Source organism: Gossypium hirsutum, chromosome D08, assembly GCF_007990345.1.
Source record: "Gossypium hirsutum isolate 1008001.06 chromosome D08, Gossypium_hirsutum_v2.1, whole genome shotgun sequence".
NCBI lineage: Eukaryota > Viridiplantae > Streptophyta > Magnoliopsida > Malvales > Malvaceae > Gossypium > Gossypium hirsutum.
Genome location: NC_053444.1, coordinates 4,934,401 through 4,946,256, shown reverse-complemented (window position 1 = coordinate 4,946,256; position 11,856 = coordinate 4,934,401). Strand labels below are relative to the sequence as shown.

The following is an 11,856-nucleotide window of genomic DNA, read 5'->3' as shown; positions in this document are numbered from 1 at the left end:
TACTCAATTCCGATCAAATTTAATTTAATCACAATTTATCTCTCTATATATAATAGAAAAAATTATTGATGTGTGTAAAAGTCCATTTTTGTCCGGGCCCATACCAACAAATAACCCAAATAATAAAATCCAAAATAAAATCCCAAAACCCTAAACTCCCACTTGCCTCTTCCCACTCTCCCATGCTGCCTGCCACCAACACCACTCCCACTCTCCCATGCTGTCTGCCACCAGCACCATCACACACCCCCATACCGTCTACCACCACCATGCCTTTGCCGCACCTGCAAACAAGCAAAGGAAAAGGACAAAAAAAATGGAGCAATAAACAGTAACAGAATATTGTATTTTTGGCTATAAAAGCCACAAGCAAAATCGAACTGGGGGGGTTTCTTTCTTTTTACGAATACAGACACAAAAAAAAAAACAAATCAATACAGAAAAGCTTGAACAAAAAGTCTCCACAAGGTGATTTGATTCTCATTTTTCTTTCGATTTCGTTTCTGTTTTCTTTGATTTATCTATCGCATGAAAAACGAATAAAAGGGGGGATCGATGGTATTTTGGGGAAGAATCGATTGTATTTTAGGGGAGAACCGTTTGTAAATAGGGGGCTTTCTTTTTTTTTCCTTTGTTTTCAAGAGAAACGGGTATGGATTTTTGAAGATAAAATACGCAAAAAAAAAATTTCTTAGGTGATTGCTTGTTGCACTTTTTTTTTATTTCAATTTTTCTTCTTTCATTCGACACAAACACGAAATATAAGAGAGGACGAGAGGCTTACCGAAGTTGTATGTGTTTTCGCTGTCGAAGGGTCTTGCTTTGTTGGTCACAATCAAATTTTGGAGAATGGTTGAGGGCTTGAGATGAGCCTTTCGGTTGAAAAGAAAAGGGGAAATGAGGAGAGTAGAGAGCATTAAGGATTTTTTTTTTAAAAAAGAAAAGGGGCAAAAGTAAAAATGATTTTAAAACAGTTTTTTTTATTTTAAATAGTACAATAAAACAGCATTGGAAAGGGGAAAGTCAGCATGCGACTTGGGCCATGTGCATTGTCCCTTTAGATGGGGGATTTGTACTTTTAGTCTCTCCCCTTTGCGCCAGCTTCTAAATTGGCCCAGTTCGCATTTTATGTTCTTGTAAATTTACCCTGAAATTTGCATACTGTCCCAATTTGGCCCAGCCCAGGTGTTGCATTTAGGAGTTTGGATTTTTTTGAGCTTTTGGTCCCTCCTTATTATTCGCGTGTTCGATTTGGTCCTATTCTCTTTATCTTTATTTCGGATCTGCCCCGAATTTTTGTTTTCAATCCAATTTAATCCTTTTAGTTAATTTGCCATTTTATTATTAAAATTGATTAATTATATTTATTTATTAATTTTATTATTTTTGCTATTATTATTATTATCATTATTTTTATTATGTTATTGTTATTATTTCTCTTGTTGTTTTCATTATTATTTATATTATTGTTAGTACTATTAGTACTCTTTAGTTTATTATTATTATTATTATTTCGTCATTATTTTCTATTATTGTTATTAATATACTACTATTATTCTTATTAATGTATTACTATTATTTTTTTACTTTATTATTACATTATTACTATTGCTATCATCACATTATTAAACTGATTAATTTTGGATTGATTTTGTCATATTATATATTTTCTCTTTGTATATATTTACATTATTATTGCTATTACTATTATTATTATTATTATTATTATTATTATTAGACATAACATATATTTTATATTATTATCAACTTTAAATATTTTACAAATGTTATTTCTTTTAAACTTTTGTATATATCGTTTATATGTTAATGATTTTAAATTCTATTATTGTTATTTCTTTTGAACTTTATATACATATCACTTATTTTAAATTTTATCTTAAAGTTTTACTGTGTATTATATTTATATGTAAATTTTCATCTAGACTCTTTTAAAAAAAATTCATTAAAACGAAAGAGACGTTTGACATTTGGCAATCCATGGAATTGTGCCCTAACGTGCTGGGTTTCGGTTTTCTCGTTCGACCAAATAGCCGAATATCCTTTTTAAACTTTCAAAATAAGGTAATATTTCGTATTTAAAAAATTCGAGAAAAATCGTGCCCTAACTTACTGAGCTTCGATTCTTCTCGCGTTGATCCTAAATAACCGAACATCCTTTTGAAATTAAAATAAATAAGGTTTAAACAAAAAAAATAAAGGCAAGCTTACTCTCGAAAATACGATGTGTTGTATCCTAACTTACTGGACGTGACATCTTGTTACTTCGAGATAAGGAAGCATTTTCCATTTTGATTTATTTGAGTAATTTTAAAATAACAATATAAGGAGGGATTGTATTTTAAATTCTTTTTGAGTTTTTTTAATTTTCGACACCAAGACATTAAGAAATCAACTAGGTACCAATTTTGGGCGTATCGAGGGTGCTAACCCTTCCTCGTGCGTAACCGACTCCCGAACCTGTTTTTGGATTTCGTAGACCAAACTCGTTGTTTTAATAAAATCAAATTGTTTATCAAAAACAACCATTTTACGAGGTGACTCGATCACACCTCATCAAAAAAGATTGGTGGTGACTCCCAATTTCATTTCATTTTCAAAATCCAAGTCGACCCCGTTTTCATCCAAAAAAAATGGTGTCAACAGCTTGGCGACTCCACTGGGGACAATAAGAGAGTCAAGCCACGTGTTGATTATTTCTTGTCTTTTTGTCGAAAGTTGAAAATTCGATTTAAATTTACGATCCTCTCATTGCATCTCTTTTGTTTTGAGTTATATTTTTTATCGTGTTCTGTATTTTATTTTATACCTCTGCACATTGCATTGCATGACCGCTGGTCATACCCTTTTAAGTGGGAGTGAGAAACTACGCCTTCGTGAGGTTTTCACCTCCGCATGGGATAGTGAATCGCTTCCGGGATACATCCGTACCTATGTCTTCGTGAGATTTTCATCTCCGCATGGCCATAGGGAAATGTATTCCCCTGAACTGAACTCGGTCCATATGAGCCTATAATGGGTGAGGATCGAGGAATCTGCTGGTTCAGGTACCCTTACTCTAGAACCAAACCACATATAGAGAGACCTAGGAGCCTACCCTACGTAGAGCCACTCCAAACCCCTAGTGGTCACCCGAATTGCTTTATTTGTTATTTATTCTGCACTAACGTGTTTTGTTTTTTTGTTTATAATTGCATTGTATTACATCATCCTAGGAAGGAGGTGTTGATTCATATTTGATTGCTAAATAGAACAGTTTGTCATAAGAAAACAAATTTTTTGATAAAGTGGATTATAACACGGTTGTCTAAATATGGTCCAAGTGAATACATGAAAGAAGGCTGATAGTCCATGAAGAAATACAAGACTTTGCTTCATTGCCTAAAGACAGAAACTAACAATGATTATTCGAGAGCTGTCATGTCTTGACTTTCTTAAAAGAGCTGAAAAGTATCATAGAAATAAGTGAGCAACGAGTCGCAGCCTGGATCAAGCAAAAAAAAGGAGTTAATATAGACATCTCTTGGAGAATTCGTCAGACTCGACCATAAGATCCAGATATGAAGAGGAAGAAAGGTGTCTTCACTTGGAATATGAGAGAAAGACCGTGTATGTAGTCCGTTTTATGTAAAGGAATTTGTTTTCTAGAAAAGTTGTTCCAATGAAATTAAATTCAGAACCAATGTCTTCCTTTCTTTTTGCATTCATGCATTTGCATTACATTACATCAAAGAAAAGAATGTGTTGATTCGAAATTCGATTCCTAAATAGAATAGTTTGTCATAAGGAAGCGAATTTCTTGATAAAGTGGATTATAGTGCGATCGCCTGAATATAGTCTGAGTAAACACGATGAGAGAAAGCTGGTAGTTCACGGAGGAATACATAATGTAATTTCTAGAGATTCAAGCCAACGAAGGCATGACGAGAGAAAGCCGGAAGTCCACGAAGGAATACATGACTTGATTTAATTGCCAACGAAGATTATCCAAGAGCTGGCACTTTTTGATGAGTATCATGGAGATGAGCGAGCAAGAGATCGAGGCTCAGATTAAGCAGTAAGGAGCTAGCAAATGCATCTTTTGGAGAATTTACAGGGTTTAACCATGAAGAAAATATCAGCGTTTACTTGGACTATGAAGGGCAATACCACATATGTAAACTATTTTCATGTAAAAAAATTTGTCTTTTAGAAAAATTATTCTAATAGAATTAAATTTAGAATCAACGCCTTCCTTTCTTTTGCATTCATTTCATACATTTGCTTTGCATTGCTTTATTTTGCATTAGACTTTCCCTAAAAGGACCCTAATTAGGTAAAATTATCCCAGTTAACTTGGAAACCGACAAAAGTCAAATGACTAGGCATCTTTACGTTACACGATAATGAGCAAAGAGTTGTAATGCCTTGAACAAGTCAAAAGCCTGAAAGGAATATCGAGGAATTTCAATGATATATCCGAAAAGGGAACTGAGGAATAAAAGTCTCCAAACTTTTGCATATTTGGGAGTGTTTTGAACAATGGGACTGTGGAAGAGATCCCTGTATTTTTAGAACTAATTTAGAGTAATATTCAGAACACTTGTTGCCCTGAACCAGGGGTGATAAGAATCTTTTGTAAAAGGCACATGTCCAAAATCTAATTTCAGTGAAAACTTATCATTCAGTTTTATCTTGGGCAAATATTCTTTCATTCTTTTCATTCCCTTTATAATCATACTATGCATATAAGTATTCTTAGATTCTTTTATTTGGCCCTCTATTTGTTCCAATAACAGGTCTTCAGATATCAACGAGATGGGCGACGCTGTTACTAATTCAGAGTCTCTATTTGAACAAGACATGAGTTTAGATGATCCTCAAGATTTTGAAGGTGACAAAGACAGCGTTTTATCTCTGGATTTGTTAAGAATGATGGAAGAAGAAGGAAAACAAATTCTACCCTATAAGGAATCAGTAGAAGTTGTGATCTTAGAAGAGGGCAGAGAAGTAAAAATTGGCGCTTGCATTGCCAAGGAAACAAGGCAAGACCTTGTTGAGTTGCTCCAAGAGTTTAAAGATGTCTTCGCGTGGTCCTACCAAGATATGCCAGGGTTAAGTACTGATATCGTGGTACACCGATTGCCTATAAAGGAAGAATGCAAACCAGCCCAACAAAAGCTCCGAAGGATGAGGCCTGATGTCTTGCTAAAAATAAAGGAAGAAGTTAAGAAGCAATTTGATGCTGGTTTCTTACAGGTGGTCAAGTACTCAGAATGGGTAGCCAATATAGTCCCTGTTCCTAAGAAAGATGGGAAGGTGCGAATGTGTGTGGACTACAGAGACTTGAACAAAGCCAGCCCAAAAGATAATTTCCCACTGCCTCATATCGATACCTTGGTAGACAACACGGCCGGATACTCACTGTTCTCTTTCATGGATGGTTTCTCCGGGTACAACCAAATTAAGATGTTTTCTGGAGACAAGGAAAATACCACATTCATAACGATGTGGGGGACGTTTTGTTATAAAGTGATGCCTATTGGATTGAAAAATGCGGGAGCAACGTATCAGAGAGCCATGGTAGCATTATTCCATGATATGATGCATAAAGAGATAGAAGTTTATGTTGATGACATGATCGCAAAATCCAGAACAGAAGGGGAACACGTGCAAGTTCTGAGAAGACTGTTTCTAAGGTTAAGGAAGTTCCAGCTAAAACTTAACCCAGCCAAGTGTACTTTCGGGGCTAGATCAGGAAAATTGCTAGGATTCTTAGTCAGCGAAAAGGGAATTGAAATTGACCCAGACAAAGTTAAGGCCATACAAGAATTACCTCCGCCAAGTACTCAAAAAGAAGTTCGGGGTTTTCTAGGAATACTAAATTACATCGCTCGATTCATTTCACAATTAACTGAGAAATGTGACCCCATATTCCGTCTTCTTAAGAAACACAATCCAGGTGTATGGGATAAGGAGTGCCAGAAAACTTTCGAAAGAGTTAAACATTACTTGTCCAACGCCCTAGTACTGATGCCACCTTGCCCTGACAAGCCACTGATACTATACTTGGCAGTATTTGAGAATTCCATGGGGTGCGTGCTCGGCCAACATGATGAGTCAGGATGAAAAGAAAGAGCGATCTACTATCTCAGTAAGAAGTTCACTGAATGCGAAACGAGATATTCGCCAATTGAAAAATTATGTTGTGCATTGGTTTGGACTACTCGGAGATTGAGACAATACATGTTGTACCATACGACTTGGTTAATCTCAAAGTTAGACCCTCTGAAATACATGATGGAGTCAACTGCTCTAAATGGAAGGATGGCCCGATGGCAAATTCTACTATCTGAATTTGACATAACCTATGTGAATCAAAAGGCTGTAAAAGGGAGCGCGATAGCAGATTTTCTAGCAAGTAGAGCCCTGGACGATTATGAGCCTTTGAACTTTGATTTCCCAAATGAGGATCTGATGTATTTGGCAACTACTGAAGCAAGCACACAAGAATGCAATACTTGGAAATTAAATTTTGACGGAGCCTCAAATGCCATGGGCAACGGGATTGGGGCGGTCTTGGTATCTCCAAACGGTGATCATTATCCTTTCACCAGTAAACTAGATTTTGATTGTACAAATAACATGGCGGAATATGAAGCATGTATCATGGGAATCCGCGCGACTAGAGAACGTAAAATCAAGGTACTTGAGGTATATGGGGATTCGGCATTGGTAATTTATCAGCTCAAAGGCGAATGGGAAACAAGAGACCCTAAGTTGATTAGTTACCGAAGGATAGTCCTAGAATTGATTGAGGAGTTTGACGACATCACTTTTTGTTATCTCCCACGAGACGAGAATCAGATGGCCGACGCTTTAGCTACATTGGCTTCCATGATCAAAGTAAATAGACCAGAAGATGTGAAGCCTATCCAAATGAGCGTTTATGATGCTCCAGCCCACTGTTGTAACATTGACGAGGAAGAAGAAAAGGACGACAACCCTTGGTATCAGGATATATTGCGATACGTGAAAAATCGTGAATACCCAAACCAAGCAACTGAGAATGACAAGAGAATGTTGAGGAGGATGGCCAGTGGTTATGTCTTAGATGGAGAGATCTTGTACAAAAGAGGAAAAGATCAGGTGCTGTTAAGATGTGTGGACGCTGTGGAAGCCAAGCAGATCTTGGAAGAAGTCCATGATGGTATTTGTGGAACACACGCTAACGGTTTCACAATGGCAAGACAGATCATGAGATTTGGATATTATTGGTCTACCATGGAAAGAGACTGCATCAAATATGCTAAGAAGTGCCATAAATGCCAGATTTACGGAGACAAAATTTATGTGCCTCCATCACCTCTTCACGTCATGACTTCCCCATGGCCTTTCTCCATGTGGGGCATGGACGTCATTGGGCCGATATCGCCAAAGGCTTCAAACGGACATCGTTTCATTTTTGTAGTGATTGACTACTTTACTAAGTGGGTAGAGGCTATTTCTTACGCCAACGTCACAAAGACAGCTGTCAGCAAGTTTTTAAAGAAGGAAATCATATGTCGGTATGGAATGCCCGAAAGGATTATATCTGACAACGCATTAAATTTGAATAATAGCACGATAGCAGAGGTTTGTAGGCAATTCAAGATCAAACACCACAACTCATCGCCATATCGTCCAAAGATGAATGGTGCGGTGGAGGCAACCAATAAAAATATCAAAAAGATTGTGGGGAAAATGACTGAGACCTATAGAGATTGGCACGAGAAGTTGCCATTCGCCCTCTATGCTTATCGAACGTCCGTCAGGACTTCTACCGGGGCAACACCATTCTCTTTGGTTTATGGAATGGAGGCAGTGCTACCAATTGAGGTTGAAATTCCCTCTCTCCGAGTTTTTTCAGAACTAAAGTTAGACGAAGCAGAATGGGTCCAATCCCGATATGATCAGCTGAACTTGATTGAAGAAAGGAGGTTAAGAGCTATCCGCCATGGTCAAATGTACCAGAAACGAATGATGCGAGCTTACAATAAGAAAGTTCGTCCTAGAAACTTCCATGAAGGGGACTTGGTACTGAAGAAGATCCTTCCCATACAAAAAGACTTTAGAGGAAAGTGGATGCCAAACTGGGAGGGACCTTATGTAGTCAAAAAGGCCTTTTCAGGAGGGGCATTAATTTTAACTGGGATGGATGGCAAAAGCTTGCCCAATCCTGTGAATTCGGATTCAGTGAAGAAGTACTTTGCCTAAAAAAAAAAAGGAGAGGCCAAGGTGAAAACCCGCAAAGGGCACCTTGAGACCAAATGGGTTTTGAATTGAAAACCCAGGAATGGGCAATTCAAATTTTCGATCAAAGATGAGGCATAGAGTAGTTTTGTCTTCTCCGAATTAACAAGAAGGAAAGATGCTACATCTTGGGGCATCAACAAAGCCTTCTAGGACTTCTAAACACATATCAAGTTCAAAAGGGTCCTTAAGAAGTTTGGGGCAGAGAAGCTCATGCTACGATATCTGGGGCACCTATTTCCATTTTATTCATTTTTTGTATTTTTGACAAAATACATCATCTTGATTAATTTATTCTCGTTTTGTATTCTAGCAACATTTGCTATCTTGATTAATTTGTTCATTTAGAGCTTTGCTCTCAGCAAATTTTCATCTTATCCGTTGTGATAATCTTTTTCATCTTATTCATCTCGTATCTCAGCAAAATTTGCTATCTTGATTTGTTTGTTTAGAGCTTTGCTCTCAACAAAATTTCATTTTGTCCATTTTGATAATCTTTTTCAAGCATTTTTCATTGAAATAACGATTAATGGACTGACAATACACATGCAGAAGGAGTTCTGCATATTACTCTGAAAGTTTCTAAATAATACGAGGACCTAAAACAGGACTATTGTTTAGAACTAACCAAACCTAAGGGTTGGAAACATTTGAGAAATGATAGTCTAAATAGCATCTATTTCTTTAGGTTTTCTGTCAAAGGTACTGGCTGAACAAGAAGGCATCAGTGATAGAACCTTGATGAACAATGAGGAATGACAACCTAAGCATTAAAAATGGATCATTCTCATGACGTTCTACAAATATAATACATACACATCTAGTTAGGAGCATTTGATTCATTCTGATCATGTCATCCTAAACACTAGGCATAAATAGGTCCATGAAATGGATTTTGCAGGTCATGTTCCCCAGAGAACAGATCAAAGAAACAAATCCTATACCCCTGAAGTTACAGTGGGATGGATTGAGATCGAAGAAAGCAGATCTTATCTTTCCTATATTGGTAGGAAGTAGATCGCAGAAAGCAGATCTTGTCTTCATGTATTGGCGTGAAGTGGATCAAAGATAGTAGGTCTTGTCTTCCTATATTGGTAGGAAGTGGATTGACGATGCAGATCTTGTCTTCCCATATTGGTGGCGAAGTAGATCGCAGAAAGCAGATCTTGTCTTCATGTATTGGCGTGAAGTAGATCAAAGATAACAGGTCCTGTCTTCCTATATTGGTAGGAAGTGGATCGACGATGCAGATCTTGTCTTCCCATATTGGTGGCGAAGTAGATCGCAGAAAGCAGATCTTATCTTCATGTATTGGCGTGAAGTAGATCAAAGATAACAGGTCCTGTCTTCCTATATTGGTAGGAAGTGGATCGACGATGCAGATCTTGTCTTCCTATATTGGTAGGAAGTAGATCGAAGAAAGCAGATCTTGTCTTCATGTATTGGCGTGAAGTAGATCAAAGATAACAGGTCCTGTCTTCCTATATTGGTAGGAAGTGGATCGACGATGCAGATCTTGTCTTCCTATATTGGTAGGAAGTAGATCGAAGAAAGCAGATCTTGTCTTCATGTATTGGCGTGAAGTAGATCAAAGATAACAGGTCCTGTCTTCCTATATTGGTAGGAAGTGGATTGACGATGCAGATCTTGTCTTCCCATACTGGTAGGAAGTAGATCGAAGAAAACAGATCCTGTCTTTATGTATTGGCGTGAAGTAGATCAAAGATAACAGGTCCTGTCTTCCTATATTGGTAGGAAGTGGATCGACGATGCAGATCTTGTCTTCCTATATTGGTAGGAAGTAGATCGAAGAAAGCAGATCTTGTCTTCATGTATTGGCGTGAAGTAGATCAAAGATAATAGGTCCTGTCTTCCTATATTGGTAGGAAGTGGATCGACGATGCAGATCTTGTCTTCCTATATTGGTAGGAAGTAGATCGAAGAAAGCAGATCTTGTCTTCATGTATTGGCGTGAAGTAGATCAAAGATAACAGGTCTTGTCTTCCTATATTGGTAGGAAGTGGATCGACGATGCAGATCTTGTCTTCCCATACTGGTAGGAAGTAGATCGAAGAAAGCAGATCTTGTCTTCATGTATTGGCGTGAAGTAGATCAAAGATAACAGGTCCTGTCTTCCTATATTGGTAGGAAGTGGATCGATGATGCAGATCTTGTCTTCCTATATTGGTAGGAAGTAGATCGAAGAAAGCAGATCTTGTCTTCATGTATTGGCGTGAAGTAGATCAAAGATAACAGGTCCTGTCTTCCTATATTGGTAGGAAGTGGATCGACGATGCAGATCTTGTTTTCCCATACTGGTGGCGAAGTAGATCGAAGAAAGCAGATCTTATCTTCATGTATTGGCGTGAAGTAGATCGAAGATTGCAGATCTTGCCTTCCTATATTTGGCAGAGAAGCAGATCGAAGATGGCAGATTTTACCTCCCTAACTACATTGGAGTACATTGAAGCCGATAATTTTATCTCCCTGTATTTGGCAGTGGAATAGATTGAAGATTGTAGATCTTGCCTTCCTGTATTTGGCAGCGAAGCAGATCAAAGATGGCAGATTTTACCTCCCTGACTACAGTGGAGTACATTGAAGCCGATAATTCTATCTCCTTGTATTTGGCAGTGGAATAGATTGAAGATTGCAGATCTTGCCTTCCTGTATTTGGCAGCGAAGCAGATCAAAGATGGCAGATTTTACCTCCCTGACTATAGTGGAGTACATTGAAGCCGATAACTCTATCTCCCTGTATTTGGCAGTGGAATAGATTGAAGATTGCAGATCTTGCCTTCCTGTATTTGGCAGCGAAGCAGATCAAAGATGGCAGATTTTACCTCCTTGACTACAGTAGAATACATTGAAGCCGATAATTCTATCTCCCTGTATTTGGCAGTGGAATAGATTGAAGATTGCAGATCTTGCCTTCCTGTATTTGGCAGCGAAGCAGATCAAAGATGGCAGATTTTACCTCCCTGACTACAGTGGAGTACATTGAAGCCGATAACTCTATCTCCCTGTATTTGACAGTGGAATAGATTGAAGATTGCAGATCTTACCTTCTTGTATTTGGCAGCGAAGCAGGTCGAAGATGGCGGATTTTACCTCCCTGATTACGGTGGAGTACATTAAAGCCAGTAGTTCTATCTCCCTGGGCAACAGTAGAATAGAGTGAAGATTACAGATCTTATCTCCCTAAGCAATAGTGGAGCAGATCACATCTAGTCTTATCTCCCTAAATAGTAGTGGAGCAGACTAAAAACACAAATCTCATCCCCATGGAGTCGTAGCAGAATAGATTGAAGCTACAAGGCGTATCTGAAGTTGCAGTAGAGTGGATCGAAGCAACAAGACGTAGCAGACTGGAATAAGGCTACTTGAAGAATATGAGCACCAAAAGTCAAGACTCGGCAAGACCGGGCAAAATTGGCCCTTTTGATGTCTTTGCTCTAATCTCGTTACACGAAAATAAGCAAAGAGGGGCAGCTGTAAAAGCCCATTTTTGCCCGGGCCCATACCAACAAATAACCCAAATAATAAAATCCAAAATAAAATCCCAAA

At 38.0% G+C, this 11,856-nt stretch overlaps 1 long non-coding RNA gene across 1 annotated transcript; it reads right to left on the bottom strand.

Annotated features, from left to right (window-relative positions):
* Positions 1 to 1,329, bottom strand: LOC121220217 (uncharacterized). Its single transcript, XR_005917384.1, has 2 exons — positions 785 to 1,329; positions 1 to 284 (listed from the first exon to the last, which is right to left on the bottom strand). It is a non-coding gene; the product is annotated as an uncharacterized lncRNA (long non-coding RNA).
* Between the last annotated feature and the right edge of the window lie 10,527 nt (positions 1,330 to 11,856).